This window comes from Stegodyphus dumicola, chromosome 4, assembly GCF_044657685.1.
Source record: "Stegodyphus dumicola isolate Sdum_Otavi_A_Nest chromosome 4, ASM4465768v1".
Classification (NCBI taxonomy): domain Eukaryota; kingdom Metazoa; phylum Arthropoda; class Arachnida; order Araneae; family Eresidae; genus Stegodyphus; species Stegodyphus dumicola.
This window is the reverse complement of record NC_140771.1, coordinates 132,166,343-132,189,364: the sequence shown is the minus strand read 5'-3', so window position 1 is coordinate 132,189,364 and position 23,022 is coordinate 132,166,343. Positions and strand designations below refer to the sequence as shown.

The window sequence follows — 23,022 nt, the reverse complement described above, 5'->3', positions numbered from 1 at the left end:
ATATAGGCATGCAAAACTTTTCTTCGTACAGTCCCTCAGACAAAGAGAAAGGAAGGACAAAAATGCTCGTTTAGAAGAGAGGTGAAGATAGACTGAGGTTCGTGAATACAGAAATAGTAATGTTCGACATGTTGTAGAGATCTAAGGCCAAGAAAAGTATCTATAAAACAGCAAATGACAACTTTCTAAGGATTTCGCACTCCATAAATTCCGTTATATTGCATTCAAAATATTTTCGGCGATGCTCGATGATAACTGTTCGTAACGAGTTTCAACGAATTTGGATAGCTCATCATTCGGTAACCGATGTTTGGCTGATTGAGTGTTTAATTTATAGATCATTGCTTTGAAATCTTATTTTAATTTTGTAAATTATTTTGCATTATTGGATAAACTTTTAAAATTTGACAATGAAACCTAATACGCATTCAGTAACATTTTTTTTTTATTTAGTGTTTTATATTCTGGTAAGCATGTACTGTTTTAAGCATATTGCAAGTAAATTGAATTTTGAGCCATACTATATTTTTAGATTGATATTAATTTTAAAAAGGGTATTTGGAGAGGTGATTCATGCATTTTATTTCCTTAGGGGGAAAAGGAATGGAAAAAAGTAAGAAACAGTACTGTTACTTGAAATATCAGATTCATGTGTATCAAAATATTTATCTGATATATGCTAGAAAATAGTTGCTTCAAAACGAAAGATCTATATCAGATCTTCCAAAATGCATAGAATTTTAAAAAAACAAAAAGAAAAATTTGAAAAGGCTCGGGAATGAAAGTTGTTAACTTTTAAAATCGGCAGTATTATCTTGTATTTATTATTTGATAATTAATTTGCTACGTATAAGTTTTGTGAATATCTTAATCGCAATTTATAATCCAAAAGCAGAGTTTCCCTATGTTAAGGGGACTCATACACCTTAAAACCCATAACATGTTCGAATAGGTGACTGTTGCAAGAATTGGGATAACTTATTTATTTTAAAAGCAATTACTACCAACTTTTTACAGCTGACTACATAATATAGCTGCTTTCTGAAATAGTAATCAGAAAGTTTGTGTTGCCACAAATATTTTTATAATTAAATCCGCTTTGTGACAACATTTTTCGTCATGTTTCCAACTTGCGCGCACAGTTTAAAACATTCTGTTTCATATTTAGTTCCATATTTAATATATAGCTTTTATAACATTTGGAAACAACTGTGAACCTAAAATTCTAAAAATTTCATGTTAAATTTTTATTTTATTTTGCGTTGAGTTTATAAAATGTATTTTATTAAAAAAATTTGTAATGTTTACGTCCATAAAATTTTTCAATATTAAAATATTCATTAGATTGTAGGTTCAATTAGAAAATAGTGCCCATATAAAGAATTCCATCAAATTTCAAGTATGTACCATTAGCCATTATTAAAATATCATGCGCGCAAGGTGGAAACATGGCGAAATATTTTGTCACAAAGAGGATTAAATTACAAAAATATTTGTGGCAACACAAACTTTCTGGTTACTAGTTTCCAAAGCAGCTATATTATGTAGTCAGCTGTAAAAAGTTGGAAGTAATTGCTTTTAAAATAAATAAAATATCCCAATTCTTGCAACAGTCACATATTCGAAGATCATGAGGGGTTTAAGGTGTATGAGTCCTCTTAAAGCTGTTCTTTAATATCTGATTGGCTCAAGATCACTTTGAAATGTTTAAAATGCGCCCAATATTCTCCTGAGAAACCTAACAGCATTTTTTAATGGCGATTAAGTGTATATTTGAAAAAAAATCCGTGTCCAAATGCTGCGAATATTTTCCCTCTTGGCGTCACATTTCTAAGCGGAAAATATTATATTTATCTGAATCCAGAGATTTGGATAGCATTTTAAATAAAACAGGCAAATCCACAACCTTGTATTCAGCTTAGAGTTTGTAAAATCTCAATCGATTTCGAGGGCAAAACGGGTCCCTCTTCATCAGGAGCAAAGAATTCTGCAAAAGCGAGAAGATACTAAAGTGGGTTATACTGGGTTTCTACTGCATATAAGCAGTACTTCCCAGTAACCGTAAAGACTTAATTAAGATACAAGATCAATACAAATGATTTCCCAAGCTTCAGAGACGATGTGAATACTTTACTCGCTTGCTACGCCGACGACACAGCGCTAGTTGTCAAGTCCAGAAAACCGAGTCATGCTTTGACCAAGCTACGGAGGAAAATCCCTGATATCGAGGATTGGTGTAACAGGTGGAAGACCTCCATTCAGCCTGAAAAATCTAAGGTCTTGCTTATTAGGAAATTCAGGAGAGACAACATCAATACAGAAGTCAGACTCTTTGGCGCGAGCGTACCCAGAGTTGATAAAGGCCATCTACTTAGGGGTCATCCTAAACAAAATCTTTAACTGGGCTGATCATATGAATAGAGTCAGCAGTAAAGCTTTCGGAGTAGTTTCCGTCTGTCTCTACTGCTCAGAAATGAATTGCTACCTCTCAGCATCAAAGAGAGACTTTATGTATCGGCCATATGCCCTATTATGATCTACGCTTTTTCTGCCTTGGCCAATGCAAGTGAAAAAGAAATCAAGAGGCTGCAAATTCTACAGAACAAGGTGCTAAGGATTATTACTAACGCTCCATACTATGTGAGAAATAGAAGCCTGCACTCTGACCTGCATATCGAAAGTATTCCGGAGTTCCTATCCATATTAAATACTAATTTCTTCAACAGTTCCTTCCGAACCCATCAAACTTTGCTGAAGTCCTTGCGTATGACATTCTAGCTGACGGCAAGAGGTGAACCACCTGCTGAACTTAGGACCTGCGGACCAATCCGGAACCTCCAAATTGCTCATAAACAGTTAGTAATATGTATGTTTTTGTTCCCCTGGATTTAAGATACCGACAAACTAATTAATCTACTCTGTAGGCAGAACGTAATTTTATGAATATTTTTAAGTGGTTACACTACATGATCCGTGCAGAAATATCACTGCAAAAACTGTAAAGTGAAGTAATGTACCTGCAACAAGATTTTATGAAGTAGTTGGCAAGCCCTTCCCCATCATTCCGGAAGCTCAGAGAAAATTAGACGTGCTACTGAGAAATCTACCGAAATCCAGGAGTAGTGAAACGCAATCCCAAGCAGAGGCAGAAGACTGGAAATCACCGAGAAAAACAGCAAAAGTAAAGACTACCTCACGCACGCAAATTTCCCTGGAAAACCGCTTTGAGAAACTGAATGAATTGCAGACTGAAACGGAAGGAGAAAACGCCAATGACCCCCCTCTCTTGTATTCCAGCAAGAGAAAATAGACTGGAAAAATATAGAAGCAGAAATTGGAAAAATCTGCGTGAACTAAATAGTTGCAAAAGCAAAAGCAAAATTGATATACGTGAACGTTAAAACTGTGGAAGAATATAAAGATGTTACAAAAATGTTGCAACTAAGAACTGTACCCTTTCATACTTACAGACTGGAAGCGAAAAAACCTATAAAAGTAATTTTGAAGAACCTACCGAGCAATATAACTGAAGCAGTAATCCAAGCCGATCTAGAAAGGCGTAATTTCCCAATTTTTGAAAGTTATGCAATTCGCAGAGGTAGCAGACATGGCTTTGAAAAACTTCCCATCTGGCTTCTGGAACTCAAGAAAAATAAGAGTGGATTTGATATACACAACTTAAACAACATGTTCAGAGTTAACATCAACATCGAAAATTATAACTCGAAGAAACGACTTCAGTAGAGCTTTCGTTGTCAAAGTGAGGACACTCACAGCATCTCTGCCTAAATCAGGTTAAATGCTGCAAATGCGTCGAGCCGCATCGAAGTAACACCTGCTCACTCAAGAAAGAAGACAAACCAACTTGCGTTTTCTGGAAAAAAGACCATGTTTGCAGTTATCGTGGTTGTGAAGAGTATCGCAAGAAGTTTGAAAAGAAAAGAAGTCCAAAAGAAGTCTGCTGTATTCGCAAGGAAAGAAGAGGACTTTCCCCAACTTGTTACTGTTCGGAAAAGGATAAGAAAAAATCTGTCGGACCGCTGTTCAGCGATAAATTGAAGAACCAATTTAGCAGTATCCCGAAAGAGCTGATTAAAGCCATGGCCTGGCTAAAAGATGATAAAATTAGGGACTTTCTCAGCAGTATTATCGAACATGTGAACGGTATAAGAAAAGCTAAAATTACGGCAGAGAAATTGTCAGCCTGATTTAAGGCAGAGATGTATATGCTGAAATTCGCAGAAACTAAAAATTAACTCTTAATTTTCCCCCACGGAGTGATTGGATACATGGACTTTACTTCATTTAAAAAAAAAAAAAATCTCAAACTTTTCCTTTACAGGTGTTCCTGTTTTCAAGATGCAGTTCTCGGGTTCAGTACTTGGGTGGGTGACGGGCCTCGACGAATCTCCATTAGACAACTAGAGATTAGGAGCTTCTACCATAAGTTAAGTGAGGACTCTGACTGCCTGATCTCGAAGCTTTGCCATCTTGACCTTCTTTTCGCCTGCGGGCACGGTGTTAATGCACCCTTATTCATTAAAAACAAGCGAGCAGCCTTCAACATTACCTGAGTTAAGGTAAATACTCATTTATAGTACACACCTTAAATTGATCATTCTAATTGTTTCTCGCTTTTGCAGAATTTTTTGCTCCTGATGAAAGGGGACCCGTTTTGCCCTCGAAATCGATTGGGATTTTACAAAATCTACGCCGAATACACGGCTATCGATTTGCCTGTTTTATTTTCCACGTCGGCGTGTTTCTCTTGCGTCTTGAGCATTTTAAATATTTTTTGGTTTTTCGTTAGCAAATGTTGATGGCTAACAGTAAATATCTGTACTCGGATACTGAAAAAACGAAATGAAGCAAATTAAGGAAAATGCAATATTTTCTACGAGAACTGAACTAGTGTATTTAAAACTCGCTTCATGTGCTTCGAAGTTTTTTACTGTTCCTCCTTCTTCTGTTTCTAGTATGGAAATCTAGCTCGAAATAATATGATAAAATGTGAAGACGAAGAACACAAGATTCTGCAATAAAGTAGAGGAATAATGCTAATAAACGAAATATGTAACTATATGTATTGATAAAAAATTGAAATTAAACTACTTTACTTTCAAAAGTAACCTTTAGGCAACTGAACTAGATAAATAATTTTAAATTCTAGTTTTCACGTTTTCATGAAATTCCTTCATTTGGTTTATAAGAGGATTAAAATCTTTCTGTTTCGGTTGCTAATCCAAATTTTAAACGTCAGTAACCTTCGTTTAACGATCTTGATTCTATAATTGTTTCTTATTATGTGTCCATCAATACATTATTTAAATTTTCTGTTTCTTTTCATTTTACTGCCGCTTTATTGTAGAAACTGCTTGATTATTATGCTCCGTAATTGTGCTTTGCGGTATGGCTTATAGGTCTCATATCTTTGTTAAACATCAGAAGACGATAGTATAGTCATAACCTCCGAAAGTAAAGATTTTAACGTACTACAATAATTTTATTCTTACTGGCAATTTTCGTCCAGTGTCCATCACCATGCACACAGCAAACCTGAACACGCTGAAACCTTTTATTCATCACTGCCTTGTAAGAGCTCTTGATAATATGACTATAATAGCATTAGGTTCTTAAGGGAGCAACAATGTCACTGAAAGGCTGACAAAAATATTATTTTAAGCTGGAAATGTTAAACAAAAATGTAAATGCTGGCAGGTTTCCAGCCGTGTGGTCCCTGCTTTGCCATTGATGAATGTGCTTTGCGATACCTGAACTTGTCCATCCTTTATTGCATTTATGCATGATATTATTTAGAAAAAGAACTTCTATCTCTTAATATGTTTTTTACGTCTAGGTAATTATTTTAGTTATTGGCTTTTAAGGCATTGAATAGAATCCGATCACGAAATTCCTCTCCGAAACAATTTCCTCCGTTCCCTTGACGTAAATTTAACGGTAATAATCCATCGCTCGCTTTTCACACATTCGGATTTTGTGACAGCGGGATAAGCATCGTTGGAAAATGGCTGCTACACAAATCCCAATCCTGCTGACCACGTCGAGAATTTCGTAGGATTGCTCGTTACTGTAATGAACCCATAATGCCGTATAGCAGCGGAATCTTACGATAAATTCCATCCGCAAACACCCCGCATCTCGCATGGTGGCCCGTTAGCGCGCGTCTACGTGATCGATGCTGGCGTGCCGGACGGCCGAGTTAACGCATTGTCAATATGACATTCATCTTCATGAAGATCTAATGGTTGCAGAGAGAAGGGAATGGGCTGGCTCTTGTGCGGTGACGAGGTGCAGGACCCTGTCATCCTCTGCCCTGCCTCACCTTTGCATTATTAATAGGACAGGTAATGGTATTAGGATTTCTCCTTGCCTTTGCTAGATGGACGATCTCTGAATGGTTCCATTTTCGGCAGCTGCAGATTTCACAGAAAGGAGCAGATGAGAAAAGAGCAGCATGCTTGGACATGTTATAAGCGCTGCCGTTATATTGTGCTTGCAGCAATTTAAAATTTTTTTATGGGATGCATATTACAGTTTCTAAATCTAATGAAACAAAGTGAAGCTCAGAAAAGTAAATTAAGCACAAATTTAATTTAAAATAATTTAGTTTTAAATCTCTATTCTTACTACAAATGAAACATCTATGGATGATATGATAAAAAATTATGATTCAAAATATTAAACTGGAAGCTATATTTAAATGTGTATTACGAAAACAGAACAGAAAATTGTTAAAATATATGTTATAAGCCGTGTAATAAGTTTTAGTTAGATAATTATTTCAAATCAAAATTAAAAAATTTAAACTATGCTTTGTATTTTGATAACATTTCAGAACAAAATGACTAATTAGAGATCAAATATATAAAAACAAGACAATTCCTGCGCAAACTAAGTTTATCTCTGACATATTATCTAGTCCTTCCAAATCACGGATTATCTACTTCCAGTAAAAAGTCACTTTAATCTCAATATAGGACTGAGAAATTTCTCCGAAAGTGATTTTTGTATTGCCAAAGATTCTTCTGGATCAGTAATAAACTTGATGCAATTAATGATCAGCATTCCTCTTCTTATAATCTAACTTTAGCCTTGCAGATGAGAAATTTTTAGTTCGGTTTTAGTTTTGTTCCTTATATGAGGAAGCTGTGTGCAAGAACTAGAAAAGTAGAAAATTTAAACAAAAATGTATCAATAAAAATAGGAACATTAGGGAATGATTTATTAATATGTATTTAGAACTGTGCATTAAACAGGAATTAGAGCCTATCAGTGATACATGTTTTACATTACTAAAAATTACCCCTAAAAACAATTTTGCCAGGACATTATGAAGGGAAAAAGACATTTTGGCATTAGAAATGTTTTCAGCGGCAATCCATGAGACATTCTCTAAATTATTTATATTTATTGTTTATTCTTCCCTGAATAACAACTCACACATTTGAAAAAAACAATTAAGCCAATAGACTGTATTTTACCACTATTTTTATTCACACTGAAATAGTACTCAATTTTCAAAACTCAAAATTACATCTTTAGAACACTAACAGAAACTTCACACATCGCGAAGCGGCTGTAATTACGCAACAATGCGCAAACATATATCATTACGGAGCGTAAACAAACAGTTATAGATGATTTAGAATGATAAGCATTATGGTGAGCAAAATTTATTTTTCAGTTTAAATTTATCATAAAAATTACAGCAATTTATCTCTACTTAATGCAGGAAGCATTTGTTTTATTAATTACTACCCCATTAAACTATACTAGAGATTAATTGTATTATGTAAGATTTTTCATTTCATAAACACATAAAATGCATTCCACATGAATATCATGTTACGTTTTATAAAGAATAAATATAAATTGCTGATGGAATTGGATGTAGTTTTACTAATTCTATGCGTGAAAGTATTAGAGAAAATTTTAAGTCGAAGAAATATTCTACGCACAGATTCCGTTTTCCAAACAATTACCAACTATTTCTAGAAATTAGTTACATTCGTTTAGATGAAAAATTAATTCATGCAATTATATTCATACAAAATGCAAAGAAAGATAAAGAACACGTTCAAATCTGCGTAATTAGGAATTCCTTTTATAATATGCGGCTATCAAAATCACAGCTTCTAAAATCTTATATGCTACGCTTTTTGTGAATGCATTTAAACTGAAATAACAGTAGCGAAAATAAAAAAAATCATTACTTAATATTAAATTTTAATTTATCTAAACAAAAAATTTAAACTTATTATAACTGGAATATATGTGTAAAATATATCAACTCAGACCCACAGAAACCTATTCACAGTGGTCAGTGCACTAATTTTAAGCATGCATTTCCGCTTCAGGCTAAATTCTTTGCTAAATTCCTTGTTTGGCGCTTTCATAGTTTTATTTTTGCTCACTAAAATTAAAACTATCCCCGAAAAGAATTCCTCTGAGATAGACAGAGATTTCCTCCTTTTATTCTGAGATTTCCTCGGCGAAGCATTCATTCCTTAAACGGCTTCTTTTGGTTTGGTTTCTTCCGCCACTTAGGTAGACCGCTGGTGACGGTTGTCTACTTAAGTGGAGGAATGCCTTCGTGGAGAGATTTCTAAGAGAAACTATCTCGTAGATGAGATCCACATCTACAAAGTAGATGAGGATAACTTTGAAAACACTCATGTAGTCAACCCGTTCGCCTGGAATAGTACTCACGTCGAACTAGCAACGTTCATCGGCTATCCACTTAGTCGCTGGTGGGTCTCTCCCTTATGCATGTGGTCCTTGTGTCATTTAACATAATCTATGAACAAAAACGTTTGGCCTACCAATGGTCAAATGTATATGAGAGCTGATTTGATTCGATATATTTTCAAATTCCAGAGAATGAGCTACGTGCAGGGAATATTCATGGTTTTTCTCGCGTACGTGTGCAAAGAAAACTCGAACATGTTTACCTTAAAAAATGTTCAATGAAGGCATTCCTTCCTTTAAAAGCAAATACACCTCGTGCGCTTCACAGTAATCATAAAACCACAGCTTTCAATGAAAACAGTTTGGGAAAAACGTTTTACTCCTAGATAAACTAAAATGTGAGTAGGAAAAGTCGTTTCAACATTAAATTTTAAAAACCGTAACTCAAACTTTGAGATAATCACTTTACTACAGTGTATTGTCCTTCACAAACAATGTTTAAGCAAGTATTGAGTTCGATAGATTACCAGGAAATAGTTGAATATTAATCACAGAATTTTCGCCATGAGTGGGCTAAACATAAGTTTATAAAAAGAAGGGACGGTGTCTGATCGTCCTCGCATTCAATAGAGTTTTTTTTTTTTTTTCAAAATCTCCGGTTTACTAAGCTTTCTTTTTTGCCTAATTTTAGATTTTACGTTGGCATGTTTCCTAAAAATATAGATTGTATTATACTTGTTTGTAGTGACACTCGAAATGCGGTTTTCTGAGGCAAAATTAATTTCCGTCATCGTTTAAGGAAACTTAAAAATTCATTTTCCCTCCTTTCAAAGCAAAGTTTAGAACTTTTCTCTGTCGCGCCGTAGCCGTTTGGCCGCAGCTGTTTCGGCTACACTCTCTTAAACGTTAATGCTTTTACTGTATCCTGTTATATGTATACAATGCACCTAATTATGACACTGAAAAACACCTTCCACATAAACACTTTACCTAGAAAAAACCATCAGTTCTAGGTCATATTTTAGTAATTCTAGAAGATGTGTTTAATTGCAAAAACGTTTTCCTTTAAAATTTGATAGTCAGATGTATACAATAGGTAAACAAAATTATTAAACTAAATAAACTTAATAATAAAATATAGCATGATATAATATAGGCATATAAAGAAAATATGTCTCGCCTGTAAAGTAGGTAAACAACGTTACAAGCTAAATAAACTTAACATGATATGGCCAAATACAATATAAGCATTTATAGAAAAATATGTCTTGACGGCGAATCGGTCCAACGGCGAAAATAGCTGGATGGCGAAACGTCGACTTGGAAACGGTGGCGGCGAAGAGTCCCGCTCAGTTCAAAATATATAGCATGATTCAGAGGAATCAAGGGATAAGTCTAACCAAAAGTTACGTGCTTACACTATGATACATTGTCTATTTTGAGTTAAACACCTTTCCACGTTATTAATGAAATGCGAGGAAAATGCCTTTGATTTGTGTAATAAGCGTTTCTATATAATCGATAAAAGTTAAAGATTAAATTTTAGATTTTTCTTCATACCGATTTATTTAAAGAAACTGCAGAATAGTGACTCTAGAATTACCGTTTATATGTTAATAAAAAATGTGTTTATGATATAAACAAATTAAGACACAATAACAGGCCGAACAAATACTAATTCAGAAGTCAAACAACAAAAATCAGCTTTATATTTTCACATTTTCACAGGACTAGTTTCGATGGTTTTACCGAAACACCATCCTCACCTGCAAAAGCACAAAAGTAATAAGTTGCGCTTTTGCAGCTGATTATGGTGGTTCGGTAAAACCGTCGAAACTATTCCTGTGAAAATTTGAAAATATAACACTGATTTTCGTTGTTTGACTTCTGCATTAATATAAACACATATTTGTATTAGTTTAAACCGGTTCTCATTTATCATTCATCCGAGAAGGAAGGCACACAAAATTATTTTATTTAATTTTCAAACAAATTTAATTTTGTAATTAAGCTTTCAATACATTTTTATTTATTATTGAAGTAACAAAAGTAGATTTTTTATCTGCAATCAACTCGAATTTATCGTTATGAAAAATTTGGGCAGTTATCAGTGCTAAAGGTAGAGTTTTCCAGATGTAAAATTTTCAGCTATAATTATGGCATTTTATTGTAAACGGACTACAGTAGACATGTTATTTCAATTTAAATGCCCTTATTACGAATATTATACATAGACAGATGAGTTTAGTGCAATTATACATGAAATTGCTATACTTTTCTGCTTAATGTAACATGAAAGAGAGAAAAGCTATACTGGGAAAGTAAGAATACATTGGCAAGTTCATTTAATTCTGAGTAAATAAGTACCTCGGTAATTTGGCGAGATATCGCCAAGCTGGCGAAGTGTTTTTTTCGACAATATAAATTTTATTAACCTATCGTTGGACCTGTGTGCATTCAATCTATTACGAACCCGTATACACGTAACACCCTAGTTATGGCTACACATTTTGCTATCAAAATTTCGATTTTTTTAATGCTAAACTATTTTGTATTAAAATACCTTTATACTATTTTTATAAGATTGTCTGTAAAAATACATTGCAAAGTAATCCTGTTACATGATAGAAATCTAAATTTGGAATTACCTTACGTTTTGCTGGATTTCTGGACTTAAAAAAGAGAAAAGAAAGAAAACAAATAAAGCTAAGTCACCTTTTTGCTTGTGAATGCCGGCAAACAAGTTTGATGCCGAACAATTCTTTTTTTAAATTGTGAAAGAAATTAGTGGATGGTCGCTATAATGGATAAAAGTACCATTTAAATGAGTGGTAATCTTGTTGAAATCGTTTTTAAAATGCGTTTCTTTTACAAAGTTTAAATGTTAAAGTATATTATTATATATTTTTATTTAATTACATAGTGTCTATTGCTACATTTCTGATATATATCCTTCCCTGTCCTCCCCGAAGAATTAATATAAATTGGGAATTTGTTAGAGTACATTATAAAACCAGGTACTAAGAAAATTTCATAAAATTTCACTGGTTACGCCTTCGACTTTTATGCGAATGTGGCTTTCCCCCTTCCATGATAAACTGCTGCCCTAATCAGAATATATATCAAGCAACTTCTAATGCTATAAAATTGGCCTACGAACCTAAATAAAATTAATGTAATTCAAAAATCTAATATAATAAACATATTAATATAGAAAAATAAGAATGGATCTTAAAATGAACATAGTATTTATTATAACAATTTGAAGTAGTTAACTGTTTTTTAATACACGGACTCTCTCCATCATAAGCATATTTGAATACAATTGACTTCTGGTTTTACTCCTGAAAATAACTATTCAAAGACCATCGTATTAATTAGTTATCTGCTTGAAACATTAATACTATTTTTTGTAAGCTATGTATCAGGTTGTATTGTTTTGTGACATTACTAATCTTCCACCAGACTTCCAAGATCATATCAGGCGTACAGTTCGCTGGACGGGAAAATGGTATTTTCTGTAGGTCAAGCATTTAATCATTGCTTAGCTAGATGATGAAATTAATTTTGCACCAGTCCAGCGTTCTCTGGTGCCCTTCACGATGCGCGATAAGAATGTTTGATCTGCTACGTGTATTATTCATTTAGAAATGCCTCTGTCTATATGGAGAATTTGTAAAGGGTTCTTTTAGTAGAGGTATACCTTAAAGGAAGTCTAGTAAAAGTCATCCGTGGGTATCAGTGGTTACAATGTACTGTTAAATCTTTCATTAAGAGAGAATATATGAAACAGAATGCTCTGTGAATGCAAATGAAGGTGTTTCATAGTATGCAGTATGTTATGTTTGTATGAAACGTTTTTCTAATATTTAAAATATTGCTTTTTCCAAATGTAATGTTCTCATATTTCTCCGTTGATTCTTACATGCCCCCTTTTATATTCTTCCTTTCATGTCTTCAAAAAAATGCGTGTTTACATTTTGTAAACTTTTCACTTGCCTTCCTTTTTTTTTCCTTTTTTAATGTTACATTTATCGTAAAAATTATATTTTAATATTTGTTAAATCAGAGTCGCAAAGGTTTATTTTTACTTACAGATAATTTTTAATCTGACACTCAAATTTCTTCTTCTAAGAATTTATGCAGAGCTTGGTTTCAGTTAGTAGTTACACTGATTTATGCTTAAAACAGGCATAATGCTAAAGGTCAAATAAAATAAATTCACAATGAATTCAAAAAGAATAGGCAAACCATTATTCTCTACTGAGTTACGTAATAAAGGGCGTAAAGATGTATTAAGCAACGGCTCAGGTTTAAAAAGCAACGGCTCAGGTTAAAAGTAATCATTTGGATATGCTGTAAACTGTGTAAATTAAAGGTATTGTTAATTTTATCAGTTAAATATGCCATAAAGACATAAGTTATGAAGATAACATAGTTTATTAGCTATGACATTAATAATTTAGAACATAAATTAAAGCTTTTATCGCAGAAATATCCAAAGAAAGTACTCTAAAAGCTGGCTAATTGCCAAGCCGAGTAGGAGGCAAACTAAAATCTTATGCGGAAATAAAATTTATTAAGAACCGTTTTTTATAAACACCATTGTAATGTATAAGGATTCTTCAAAATAAATAAATTAAAAGATTTAAAAAAAATCTGAAAGCTTTCAGATTTTACATTACGCCCAAAGGGGTGTTTTTTCAAACGTTTATTTAAAATTTATTATTATTATTATTAAAAGACTTGTTTCTTTATTAAATATCATATTCTTCGCACTTAAACTATAAAATTCAATTCAACAGCAATATCGCAAAATAATTTTAATAAATCTCGCGGCCTGGAGATAAAAATGTTTTTTCCTCGTACAGTGTTGCCATTGCTCGCTTTGAAATCGTTGAGTTTCTTAATAAAAACTCATAAATGCTTTACAAAATATGAAATAGGTAATGAAAAAATTCCAAATTTCAAATTTGGGCTTCCAGATGCCCATATTCGGAGGAGGGTTACGTTATTCAAAATTTGATGGCTCTAATTGCCGTCATTTTATCACAATGCGAGAAACATACATACATTTACGCAGATTCTTCATTATTTAATATCTATAACACAGGGCGATAATATCTGGTGGCAACAGATTGAATAATGAATCAACGCAGAAAGTGACTCGATGCAAAATGTCAAAAACCTAAATTAATATAGCCTTTCTGAGTTAACGTTCCTTTAAGCTAAAAATATATATAATTGAAATTTCAGTATAAGAACATGATAAACAAATCTTATTTGTAACCTTATAATGCTCTTGTTACTATTATTATACCAATGCTAATAAACAAATTTATTTTAACATCTTGTTTTTTGTTTTGTTTAAAAAATTAAAATATTTCATTATTTAAGCGATATAAAATTCAAATTGTATAGCAAATAATATAAAAAGGAGAATACGCTTTTATTTCAATTATTTGCTTTCATTAACTGAGACTTTTCGAATGAATATTTAACATGCATGTGTATTTTAGTTATTCTCTAAGAAGAAAAGTCTTGAAGTTTTAATTGCCTTCGATTTTGAGTTATAATTAAAGCATAAAGGATAAATGGTAAAGGACAGTCCAGTTAAGAGAAAAACCATGTGTAGCTAAATATATACGTCTAAAAAAATCGTAGAAATGAAAAATCTTACTGTTAATACAAAGAGGTGTAAATAGCAGCAAAGGTGAAATGACAAAATATAAAAAAGTATAAATGGGAATCATAAAAATGTTTCATTGTGTACATATTGTCTTACTATACATTTACTATGCTTGTCTGCTCAAAATATAGGCATGATTTCCAGAAGGATAATCTAAACAAAAAGAATTGTCTTATATTTGAACTAACAAGCTATTTATTTTTATCAATATCTGTCTGTTCATTTAAACTGCTTTTAAATATAGCAGAAGCAGTGAATTATGTTCTAAAAGTACTAGATTAAGGAGATAGATATAAATTAAAAACGTCTAACACAGAACTGTTTTGAAGTGAATTGAACGAAATTAGTGCATTCTTTGACTTCGGTTCTCAAGACGCGTAATATAATGAAAACAAAGCATTGTCACTATTCTTTCAAGTCAGTTTTGTTTTTACTTGTAAGTACACTTAAAATCGCATTCCTTAAGAATAACTGAAATTCTGGGGGAGTATTAAGTCATCAACTAACACACCTATCAATGGAAATATTCCAAATTAAAAAAATGATTTGAATATATATATATATAAGTAAATGCTTGAAGCGTTTATGAGTGAGTATTAACGAAATAAACTGCATAAGTAATGCATTACCAAATCTGTTTTAAAACTAACCGTTTAATTAATAAATGAGGTTCTATATGCTTTGAAATTTCAAACATAATTTGAATTCTCTAAGATTTTGATGGTAGTAATCGTCACAATTTAATATAAACCTCTGTATCTAAGTCCTATATCGCTATAACCATTTCTTTATAATAACAGTTTATGGAAAATTAAACAGTTCTTTATATTACATTAGCTTCCTTCAATAGTGACTTGTTCAAACATATCTCATTCATTTTTCTAAATAATGTCTTATAATTTGTCATTAAATCCTGACAGTTATATCTTCATATGAAAATATATTTAATTTAATTCTAAGCAGTGGGTTAAATTATGACGATTGTTAAAGAGAAGAATTCAAATGCATCTAAAAGTGAACAATAATGGCCTCTTAAACTCTTTATCCCTTATAATGCAGAACTATATCTAATTAATACAAGAGTTTAAATTAAATTATTATAGTTATGAGAGTCAAGAACGGAAATATATTTGGAAGTGGCTTATGTATAATGACTTCTTAATTAATTCTCATGTCCTCACTCTAGAAGTTTATTTCTTTGAAACTATAAAAACCTAAATTTACCATCGTTAAATTCACTACTAGCAAGATTAAAATCGTTTCATACAAGCTTGTATGCACGGTGTGTTAGAAGCGTTCTAGGAGTGACATCAAATATATATTTATACAATAAGGTTCCACCAAGCGCAGTTCAAAACGTCTCCTTTAGAATAATACGCTTGCCAAGCTACATACCTTTCAAAGAATATTTTAAGGCTAGAGAATGATTTCTGAAAATTCTCTTTTGAAATGTTGTTCAAAATCTTCCAGCAAATCGCATGGACGTGGTTAAAAAGGATGACCATTTAAGACTTGTTCATGTCGGGGAAAGGTAAAAAAAAGAAGAAAAAAGAAAAATCACAACCTTTTGTTGCAAAAATTTGATTAGAAGCATTTTACCTTAGAAATATTCGTTCGCGCTTACTGCAGAATATGTGGGAAAGAAGTGCATAAAAATCTTCTTAAGTTTCTGCTCCTAACAAGCCCTATTATGTAACTCTAGATTTTGCTATTAGTTGGCAGTATAACGCAAATATGGCGTTTGCTGGTGAACACGAAGCATCTTAGAATTCGCTAAATGTGAGTCGGTTGTGAAATTACAACGGAGTTTTCGTTCGAAATATTAAACTGCCTTAATGTCGTCTGGATATCTCTGCTTTTGACTACTTAGAACTGGTTTAAGTAATAAAGTAGGATTATTGTATAATTTTAAACTTGTGTCTGTGGGAGAAGAGGAAGCTACATTTCTATACATTTTAAGTATATTTTGCATTCGTTCATTTTCGTGTACTAAAAATAAATATAAAGAGTGTAAAGATTATCGCACTTAACATTCGAGCTCAGTGAGATCGTAGAAAAATCTTAGCAAACCCTTTTGTGCGGCCGTTAAAAATCTGAGCCTTTTTTCAGACATTTTCCCTCTTTTTTCATTAATTTTATTTATTTTTTTAATATTTTTTCTCCATTTTCAGTGCTATTGTGCATTTGTTTATTTATTTTGTTAGTGCCATGACTAACCTGGGTAAACCTTCTAGTATAATTTGTGGAAGACATGGAGAATTAGAATTAAAAAATGTAAATAAATAAATACATAAACTTCCTTTAATTTAAATAACTTTCTTGAAACAGGAAATATAACAACGGAGAATCTAAAGTGGATGTTGAATATTATAATAAAAGATAGCATAATATTTATAAATTAAGTTGCACGTCGGTTCCTTCTGAGATTAATTCTCATTTTGGAGCTTAAACATATATTAATTAAACTGTCCCCCACTGTTATCTTTTCTTTCCTTCTAACCGTTCTAAGCATTACCTATCAATACTGAAAATGTAATTCAAGAATATTTATAACCTAAGCATTTTGTGTACCTTATCTTTAGAGGTAAAACTTTTAATAAAATTTTAAATTATTTTTAATGGTAAAGAATAAGGAGCTATCAAAATGTTATCACCAAGAACATCGCAACGTTCTCCTCGAATAAATTTTGTTTCTAAAATAATTTCCAGAGAAACACTCATGTATAAACCCTTTACAAAACGACCTAATGCCAATTTATGTTCCTTTACTCGCGAAAAAGCCATCTTGTATTTTCGCCTATTTTGAGATGTGTGTCATTAGTTTGCTTCTCTTGAGTTTTCTACTCTTCTTCTGTGATGGTAATTTCTGTTCCTGAACACATTACAACATTACGCTCAGTCCTCTATCGTAAGTTCAAAAATAAGGATCAGCAAATCCTTTTCTCAGATCCAACCTTTTCTTTCTTCTCAAGTTTGAAAATCCGCGGACGAAAAAAAAAAAAAAAAAAAAAAAAAAAGAAACATTAAACAGGAAGAAGCAAAATTTCTGTCATTTGGGATCTGAGAGGGCGTAAAATATGATTTATGGCAAACTTTTGCGTTAACGTCAAAAATGTCAGGAACCCAATTTTGCGCGAATTCAACGAGCTGTCGATCCACATGGATAACAGATTTTTGTGGGCTAGTAGATGGGTTTGGGAGGTGCGTTTCTTTATCCTCGTGGCAAATCGACACGTGCCCAAATGTCTTATCCAGAGATCAAGTTCTATTTTCATGGACATGTTGTTGCTTGATTCCAGACTTAAGGACAGAATTATGGAGTCTGCCATTTTCTGGATTACATGGGAATCGCGATGGAAGCGGGAAGTAAATTTGAAACGTCAAAAATATTTACTGTCATTCGACTATTTTATTCAATAAGAGTGGATAATGTTGTCTGCAGTTAACTTCTGTCACCGTCCTAAAAAACTCGAAGCATCATTTGACGTATCCAATTTTTGACCTTTACAAATTAGTAAATTTATATTTGTCTGTTGGTCATTTGAGATTTGTGCTCTTGTAAGCTCAACTTTTTTGTTTACTTAGGGTAACAGTAAATGAAAACACAACGCGTGATTTATTAGTCTAAATATAAAAATATGCTGGGAATAAGCTAATGGGCCCCTGTAAATCATCTTTGCAAGTTTGATTCAATTCTCCTGCGAAACACCTAGTATTAGGCACGAATATACTAATGTAATAATTAAAGAGGTTTTTTATTCTGATTATATATGAATATTCATAATAACTCCAAAAACTAGAAGCTATTCCACATTCAGCAAGCCACTTTTGTAGTACATGCTTTATTGCTTCGCACATGAAATCGTCATTTTAATGATGTTCACTCCCTGTCTGCTCAATAACTCTTCCCTGCGTTTCTGTTTCAGATAGGTTTCTCAATCTCATGTAACTTTATATCGTACACTGGAATACTGGCGATATCGCTTAAGTGGCAAAAGGTTTGTGGGACACAGAAACATAGAAATGTAGATAAAATATATTAACTTTAACTATCGGCAAACTTCAAACCTTCCTTCGCTTCGATTTCAGAAGAAAACATTTTACGGAATATCAAATTTCATCATGAAGTATTTCAAATACATATGGATAATTCAAGGAATTTATTAAATTTAATTAAGGTAATTTATCTATTCATTTTACGATTTCCTTGTACGGTTTCGACTAATTGGTTTAGTTAATTTTATGACTGGTTTCTCATGCTGAGTTAATTAGTTAAATGATGAATATTCTAAAAATTTGAAACTTGAAACATATTTCGTAACTCTCATGAGGAAGGTGCTTTAGTAAATAAATTTAAATTTGAGATGATGAAATAAATGCATTAGATCTTTATGTTTCTGTCTTGTAAAAAAAAAAAGCAAATTCTCATTTTTGCCATTTGATTTTCATTAGCATCCTATTGATAATTGATGAACTTCGTTTTAGCAGTAAGATGCTAATTCTCATTAATCTCATGGACACTTAATTTGATCACTATCTTACATCATGTCGAAAGCAATTTAAAGTTGAAACTTTGTTTTCCACACAAATATCTTTGTCCTGTAACAAATTTTATTTTGCTAGTTACCCTGAATACTGTTGTGTAACATAAACATTTGTCAATTTTAAATAAAGTTTGCGAAAGATGTCTTGAGAAATATTTAATAATATATGATTTTTGTACTAAAGCTATGTCTGTGTTCGCTACATGTACAGTATTTTAAGTTTATTGGCTTCAAGCTTAATTTATTTTCCTTTCTTTGAATCTTCCTTGTAATTTGTATGTAGCGTATTTTCGTGCTAATATTCAACAGCAAATTTTGTGGATCCTAAATTTAATCATTGAGTACTTAATTCGTTTCTACTTTAATATTCATCAAAGGGAATGTTACAACCTTTGACGTAAGTCTTGCTAAACTTAATAGGAAACTATTTTCTTTCGACACAGAAGAGCGCAGTAACTATTAGAATATTTAACTTTCAAAATTACTTTTAGACTTTATTCATTCTTTTAATTTTAAAATTGCGTTTAGAACATATCTAGTTGGTAATACATCTATCTCTTTATTAGTACATAAATATTACAAAAAAAAAAAAATTAATGCACACTGGATCTCATTCTTCATAACTGGTTTATCGTATTTGTATGTATTGCAGACTCGTTTGTGTTCTTATATATGCATGCTAAATTATACTGCCATATTTAATACATTCCCTTGGAGTTTAAATAACGTAATATATTTTCTAAAGGTTATTTCTACGAAATGGTTACCCAGTTAAAGGGAAACACTTAAAAGTATTAATCTTTGCGTAAAATTAATTGCTTATTGTTTTATATATTATAATTATAATCACTTGTTAATTTACAATAATAAATGCTGCCAGATTTATTTTGACCTTCTGTTGACAAATTAAAATGATTGTTTTTAATTTACAGTAGCTCTAAATAAGTATATGGCAAAGGACTTGCTTAGGCAAAGATAAGCGTTACAATAGAACACACCGAAATATTATGCCAGTGCGCATCCTTTTATCGCAAAATTAAACCCAGGACTACTTACTAGCCGACCAAAAATATATTACCGAAGTTAGACTAACTGAAAACAAATAGCAGTAAAGGCGGTAGATATTATTTTGAGATTATTATTTATGTCGTATCAAATGAAACCTAAAGCATCACCTAACTATTTTGAGATTATTGAATGTCCTTTCAAATGAAACCTAAAGGCAAATGCTCAGTACAGGGGTACATAACATTATGCGGGAACTTCTTACACTTCGTTCTTCATTTTTAAGAGAGTGTTTATGAAAAGAAATTTCAGACAGTATCGTAGAATAAAACGATATTTTCTGTTCTCAGTATACTTATATTATTGCGACGAAATATCGGCGTATCACTGCCATACTAATGATGGGTTTCAATTTAATTTCAATTATCTGTTGGACTCTTAGAGTTATATTTGACGCTTAGATTTCATTTACGCAAAACATGCTCTATGAAAATTATAATGAAATATTGATACCATCATACGAGCTTATATTTTATTTGACCTATAGGGTCGCGTATTTGATGATTTTAGTTCATTTACGAAAAACTATCAACTTTCAAAAATATAAAGACATAATGATACCAACAGAGTTTTTAAAATACCAAGCGTTATAATGTTTATCTTTTTACTTCGTGACTTCGTCGTGTTTTTGAAAGAACCTCCAACTAGCAGTCTGGAGTTCAAGAATTCGAATTTCGTCAAGGCGATTATTGCTTTGTCATGTTTGCTGCTTCGACAAACCTAATGATTCTACATAATGGTGTAAAATGTGTTTGAAACTCTCTGCAGTAAAGTAGGTAAGAAATGGTTTTCGAGTAAATTTATGTTGATGATCTGTTAAATGACGGAGCGCTAGCATAATTCTAAAACTATTGAAATTTAGAGAGTGGATATGAAAGCTTAGAAGTGTCGTTGTTGAAATGAAATGGAGGAAGGTAAATATTTTGTGGTGACAAAAATGTGCCGAGAGGTCCTAATCCTAAAGATTCAGTAAAATTTCAATAGTAAAAGTTTGAATTCATCAAAAATGATGTAATTAAAAATGCTGACATATTTCAAAAGGTTAATTGCATTATTTTCGTGAAATAATTTTACGGCAAATATGAAAAGAGATTTAGATAATCCTTACTTCCTACGTGGTGAGCAATAACTTGCTCATTTTTATTGAATACCATTGTTATGCTACAGCGGAACACAATCAAAATTCGATTTCAGTAGGTCAGGTCTTAAATTGGATGTCGTAACACTAGAACAAGATATGATTCCGTACGTCAAATGCAAAATCAGTAATAACCATATGAGAAAGCGCATAACCCAAATAATGGATATTCTGGTATCAAGGGGTCTAAACCTTTGCAACACAGAGTGATCTTATCAAGCAGCAGCACTTTGGCACCAGGTACCGTGGGCCCCAAGAAGGCTTTGCCACTCTAGATAGCTAGTGTAAGGGACCTATACCTAGACTCAGGGTAAATAATAAATGGCCCCTGCACTTATATCTAACCTAACCTAACTGTATGTTGCAGTTGTAGAGTAGCATGATGACTTAAGGAAACTTTACAATTGCTTTTGATAAATTTCTATAAAATGGTATGGTAGAAACACAAACTCTTCAGTATAGAAAACCGTTTTTCGAAGAGCTTGGTTAGTTGTACATTTCAAGATTTCAATCTCTTTTATATCGCATTTTCTTTATTTATTATTTTTTATTTGCACCATATTAATTTGCCTTTAACAAAATATTTATAACTTTTTTATCGTTCCATCACGAATAAATAAACAATTGTGTTAAACATAGTCAATACATATAACACGGGAATTTAAAATATTAGTTCAGCTTAAACGCATATCCAAAGCAGTCATTGAATGACCGTTGATATTAACCAGTAGCCACATGGGTGAGAGAATATATACCATACATAAATATGGGTGAGACACTGGTAATTCGACACAGATTTAAATCGCGGATAACGGCATGGTTGCATAGAGTTTCCCCATTATTAAACATTAATATCAACCAGTTTGAGTTAAAAAATCATCCACGAAGGTATTCCATCTTAAACAGTAACCTTAAGTACTTTGCCTCAATAGTATAATTAACTAATTAACCAAAGTTATCAAATATTCTCTAAAGTATCTGTTAATTAAGCACAATAATTTTTGGCTGTGCCAAAAGAGACGTTTAAATTAAGTATACTATGATAGTGCCCATGAATCTATAATTCTTAATTTACTGGATTATTCAATAATTTATGCTTTGTTGGCAGGCAAGTAAAGGCATTCATTTAAAAAGAAGAATAGCTGGCTGACTATTGTTATGCCCTAGGGACATTTCCCTGTAAGTTAAATAATGTTTTAACCCTTCGGATTTAAAGCGGAGTAATACCACTCACTAAAGCATAAATTAACAAAAAAAAAAAAAATCTCAAACCTTTCAGATTTTACATTACGCCCAAAGAAGCGTTTTTTAACGTTTTGTGGGTTACCTTTTTTTTTTTTTTTTCTTAAATATCGTGTTCTTCGCACTTAAACCATAAAATTCAGTTCAACAGCAATATCGCAAAATAATTTTAAAATGAGCATATCTTTAGAATTTCCGATACACAATCTCACGCTGAGATAAAAATGTTTTCTTTTTCATACAGTGTTGCCACTGCTGGCTTTGAAATCATTGAGATTGTTAATCAAAAATTCGTTAAAGTTTTAAAAAATATGAAATAGATAATAAAACAAATTTCAAATTCTAAATTTGGACTTCCAGATGCCCATATTTGAGTGGAAACGTACGTTATTCAAACTTTGATGGCTCTATGTACCTCGTTTTATCGCAGTGCGAGAAACATGCATATATTTATGCATCTTCTTCATTATTTAATTTGTTTAAATATAATATAAGACTGTAATGTTTGACAACAGTTTGAAAAGTGAACCGACATTTAAGGTGCCAAAACGAAATTAATAGGCCTTCTGGGATAACGCCCTTTGGGCTAAAAATATTGAGGCACAATTTCAAGCGGAAAAAGATTTCATTTGTAA

General features: G+C 32.2%; 1 protein-coding gene across 16 annotated transcripts in view; it reads left to right on the top strand.

Moving 5' to 3' along the window:
• LOC118204330 (uncharacterized) overlaps positions 1–23,022 on the top strand; it is a 1,054,928-nt gene that overhangs the window by 1,017,642 nt on the left and 14,264 nt on the right. The window lies entirely within an intron of this gene.